Raw genomic sequence first — 5,064 nt, 5'->3', positions numbered from 1 at the left:
TACTGGAAGGGAAGGGTGGTAGGAAAGAGGAGGAAAAAGTCCTGTGTCGCCGAGACAGGCAAGAACATCATGGATGTGCTGTGCGAGATGCTCTCTAGCTACTAGGGAGGTGGAAAGAGGATTGAGGAGTGAAAAGGGGGTAGTTTGAAAAACAACTATTGTGCATTACTTGAGAGTTTCTCATATAAATAGATTTCTTTCTAACAACATTTTTAATGTCCAATGATCTTTGAACTTTTTATTGGCTTTTTGCCCCTTCTTTAATGCCTGAGAACTTGGGTGTGTTGGCCTCAGACACCTTCTCCTGACCACAGTCCTGCAGGAGGTCTGTGGGTCTTCTGGATGCAGTGTATGGAGTGGCTGCTGTCCAGGGTGTCACCAGAATGCAAGTCCTCCCCTTTTTCCAGCAAATGGAGGTAGGTGGCAGTCTCAGCCTCCAGCTTGACCTTGATGTTCAGCAGGGTCTCGTATCCCTGGGCCTGGTGCTGCCCCTCTGCCTGAGTCTTGGCCAGCTCTGCCTCCAGGTGCAGCAGGAACCCTCTGAGCTGCTCCATCTGCATGGCATAGTGCATCTCCACCTCCCCCGGGCTCTTCTCCAAACTGACCTTCAGATTCCTCATGGAGTCCAGGTCAGTCTCCAAGGACTGGACTGTATGTCTCAGCTCTATGAGTGTCATCTCAGCAGTCTGCAAGGTGACCACTGTGGTACTCTCCTCAGTCTGCTGGGATCAGTTCTTGTCTAGCTCTTCTCTGTTCTCCCAAGCCACTAGTCATACTCACACTGGGCCCAGACGTCCACCATGATCTTGCTGAGGTCCTGAGATCTGGGGCATCCAACTCCACAGTCAACCCAGAGTTGGCCATCATAGACCATTTACTTCCTCATCTGGGTTCTTCTTCATGAAGTACAGCTCCTCCTTGAGTGCCTCGATCTCTCTCCAGTTCTAGCCAAATGATATTAGTGTCGTCAGGGATCTTTTGAAGCACATTGATGTCATTCTTCACAGAATGGCTCATGGCCAGCTCTGTTTCATACTTGACTCTGAAATCATCATCAGCAAGACAGACATCGTCAAGTTGCAAAATGATGCAGGCATTATCCAGAGAACTTGCGAAGATCTGAGCCCTCAGGTCCTTGATGGTCTTGAAATAATGCCCCGGCCTCTGACCTGGTGTTCCCAGATTTTCATCTCCAGTCTCCATTTATCAGCCTCCAGTCTCCTCACCCTCTCCAGGTAGGAGGCCAGGTGGTCATTCAGGCATTGCATAGTCTCCTTCTTGCTCTGGGTGCCCCCTATGCCTGCCAGACCCCTTGCTATCCCAGTAGCCAGGGGCCTGGATCCCCAGTTTCCCACACGCTGGTGGAGTAGGACATAGAGATCCCAAGCTCCTGGCACCTACACAGATGCTGGCTGTACTGCTGGCCTGCCAGGCCCAGTTGCTGGATAACTGCATGGAGCCTGGGTTCCAGTAGCTTGTAGAGAAGCTGGAGCGTGTGCTGAAGCTCCTGTTGTTCAGGGAGGAAGGTGAGAAGCTGAAACTCAGGTTTAAGCAGCAGTCTCTCATAATTTTTGGCTGCTAAATAGGACTGGATCACATGGGCCCCTGGATTCACAAAGGCTATAAAAGTATTATGTTCTTTCCCAGATGAGGCAACTACAGCTAAGAAAACTTAAATGATTTGCTCAAGGCCACAGTGGTAGAACTGATAGCACTAGGATTTGCACCTGGGCTGCCTGCCTCTGGACAACACCCTTGTTCCCTGTGCCGTGTACTCCCCGGGCCTGATTCATAGATATTTAGAAATGGAAGGAACAAGGAAGCATCTTGCTCAGTTGGCTGTTTAGAACAACTGAGGAACAGGGAAGGTGGGTAGCCTAAAATGAGACATGGAAGAGCCATTGGATGGGGCCAACCTCCTGCTGCCCACCAGTGTCATCTGATTTCTTTACTGGGCGCTTAGTAGGAGGCCGGCACTGTGCTCAGGGCTTTCTGAACAGCATCTCATAAATCCCTAACAATCCCTAGAGGCAGATATTACTATGCCCATTTCATAGAGGAAGTAACCCAGTGACTTACCGACGCTCAGACGCCTTAGAAAGAACACAGCTGGAATTTGAAACCAGGCTGTTTGACTCACGTCCATACTCTTAGCAGCTCTTTCCCCACAATTTGCTTTCATGCTTTTGGTTGCTAATATAATAGACTGCTTTTGGTTCTCTAATTTCGATTTCTAGAACAAAATAGTACTCTATTTATATAGTTGGGCTAAACATCTAGGCACAAGTGAAATGCTTATCATGCAAAATTTGACATTGTGTAAGTCGGTGTCAGAGAGGGGAGATGGGGGAGGCTGGTGTGCAGATGAGGTGAGGGACTCACCTTCTGAGTGAGGTTTCTGAACCGACTGTGCAGAACTGAACAGAGAATGGCCTCCGGGGGCGTGCGTGTTTCTTCTCCCACTAGGATTGCACTGACAAATACATTCCTCATTTGAGGTGGGCTATTTACTGCTGTTTTGCCCTTAGGACACTGGGCATCAATGCTCAGCCACTCGCGTGCACCTGCATGCACACAAACACACATCTTTTATTTATTGAACAGTAAGTACTATGTGCAAAATACCACACAAGCATATGCCTACTGCGCATAGGCCATTTGGTTGCCTCACCTCTGAAATCCAGTAGAACAAACAGGATAAGGTTAGCAGGAGCTCTGAGTTAAGGTGGAAATATCATGTGCCTTCAGGGAAGGGTAGATGCATAGAGAGAGGGCTCAGAGGACTGAGTTAGGCTTTCTGGTTCAGAAATCTGGGGGGGTTTCCTGGAAGAAGTGAGGTTTCACCAGGGGTTTAGAAGTACAGGCATTTCTTGCCTGTCAGAGTTGGGAGGAAGTAAATAGTTTAGATCTAGGGATTGTATGCCTATGTGTTTATTTCTTCCTTCAAAATATTTCCTTTCCTGTCTTCTGGTTAAAAAACCCATCACACAAATTCCTGCAAGTGCATTTGTCATCCTAAATTTTCTGATCTTTTCCCCCCATGCATAAATTTATTGTTGATTGTTTGTGAAATAAATCATGATTGCCTAGTGTCACAACACGAGAACCGCTTGACAGGCATCCACCAGTGCCTGTCAGCCTGCTGGCTCTAGGGCTGGGGGAGGGGAGGGAAGAGCTCAGCAGCCAGGCTCAGGGTCCTAGGGCCTCAGGTCATTCTGGTAACCAGGCAGGAGGGCCCTTTCCCCTGCCTGCTTAGCAGCAGAAGACACATGTGCCACAATGGGGCATTTAAGAACTTCTGCTCCTTAAAAAAAACATTTGAACAGCCCCAATTCTCATTCTCCTTCTGGGCAATTGGCAGTTTGTAAGTCGCAGATGACAAATTATTAGAGGGAATGATCGATACATTGCTCAGTAGAATCGGCATTTAGAAAAAACAAACTGACACACAAAGAAAGTCTCGGAAGCTTAATGTGCAGAGGCTACCGATCATCAATCAGTAAGTAAATATTTTTCGAGTGCTTATATGGATGAAAGGCAGTGCAGTGCAGCGACGAAGAGGGCTGGCTATGGAGTCCGATGACACTGTGTTTGCCCTTTGGTCCTGGGCTGGAGAGCTGCGGCCCTGGTGGGTTCCTTAACCACCTCAGTTTCCTGGTTTGTAATGCGGAGATGACATGGGGCCCACTCTGTGGTCTCGCTGTTGGGATTAAATGAGGTGATGTGCTTAATGTGCTTCTGACAGTTCCCGGCGTGTGGGCTGTGCTCAGGAAATGCTGCTGCTGTGGCTCCTGTCACTGTACACAGGCTCCGTGGGGACATCAGCAGAGGACAATGTTCCTGGCCTGCCTGGAGCCTCCTGCCTGAGTCTAAAACTGAGCTGAAGAGACCAAACGCCAACATCACAGAAAATGGTTGACAGCTTCAAGTTAGAAGTGGATTGATCTTTGTTGTGTATGCAACAGAAAGTTTGAAAGCAGTCAGTCGTCCTTTGTGGCCGGGTTGATCAGAAGAAGGTTCCAGAGAAAGTGGAGACTGAGCAGGTGGACCTTAAAGAGAGACATCCCTTGAGCACATACTGCAGGTTGGGTGTTTCTAGATTATCTTCAAGGGAGGTATTTTTTATCTCTATTTCACCCATGAAATTTCTGAGATTAGAAAGGTCAAGTCGGATGGTCAAGAAAGAGTGGGGCTCTGGTCAGCAAGGTCACTGGCTCTCCATGGCGCCCTGGGCGGTATGCGGAGAATGTGGTGCAATGGAAGGCACTCAGATCAACAGCCTTGGTGTCATCCTGGAGCTTTCTCTTTCCCTCGTGCTACCGCCTGGGGGCAAGACACTGCCCTCTCCCCAGCCTGGGTTCTAACTCCAGCCTTCTAGCCTTCCCGATCTTCCCACTCTGAACAAAGCAGCTAGAGAGATGTACCGTTGGGTCCAGGAACACTTGGGAGAGTGACTGAGGAGAGGCTGGTCAAAGCGCCATTTGCACAGATGCCGACAAGGGACAGTCCAGCTCGTCGTGGGGCAACTGGGACTCAAGAGGAGCTGGACATGGCACTACCAAGTGGATGAACCCCTGGCCCTGCTCTCCTCCTATGCTCTGCTCTGCTGCTGAACCCACTGGCTGACCTCAACTGGCAGCCGGAGGGCGAAGGAGTGCCTGTGACTGGGTCAAAGGCAAATTTCGTATGAGGCGGAGGAAGCGTGAGCCTGAGGCCTTTCACTTCCAGGGCCCTTCCCAGGTCTCATATTTGTAACCATGTGTTCTTTTTCTTGAAGAAGGCCTCGCAGTTGATTAAGCTCTAGGCCCTGCAAAATCTGGATCTGCCTGTGCGGTTGCTCCTTAACAGCCAGTCTCCTGGGACCCAGAGGGAGGGGGAGGGGAATGGAGGCTTTCCAACCCAGTCTTTCTTTTAAAATGCTGAGTAATAGCTTGTTATTTCTCTGCTTAAAACTTTTTCATCATTGCCCAGAACGGTCTAAGGATCTCACCATGACTACTAGGTCCTACACAGTGTGGCTGCATCCCCAAGCTCTCATTTGCCCTGCATTCTCCTGGCTAACAC

General features: G+C 49.4%; 1 pseudogene; it reads right to left on the bottom strand.

Annotated features, from left to right (window-relative positions):
* Window positions 1-290: 290 nt before the first annotated feature.
* On the bottom strand, window positions 291-933 carry LOC114492037 (annotated as a pseudogene).
* Window positions 934-5,064: the final 4,131 nt, after the last annotated feature.

The sequence above is a fragment of the Phyllostomus discolor genome, chromosome 1 (genome assembly GCF_004126475.2).
Source record: "Phyllostomus discolor isolate MPI-MPIP mPhyDis1 chromosome 1, mPhyDis1.pri.v3, whole genome shotgun sequence".
NCBI classification, from domain to species: domain Eukaryota; kingdom Metazoa; phylum Chordata; class Mammalia; order Chiroptera; family Phyllostomidae; genus Phyllostomus; species Phyllostomus discolor.
Note: the sequence above shows the minus strand (reverse complement) of the source record. Positions and strands in the feature narration are given on the sequence as shown.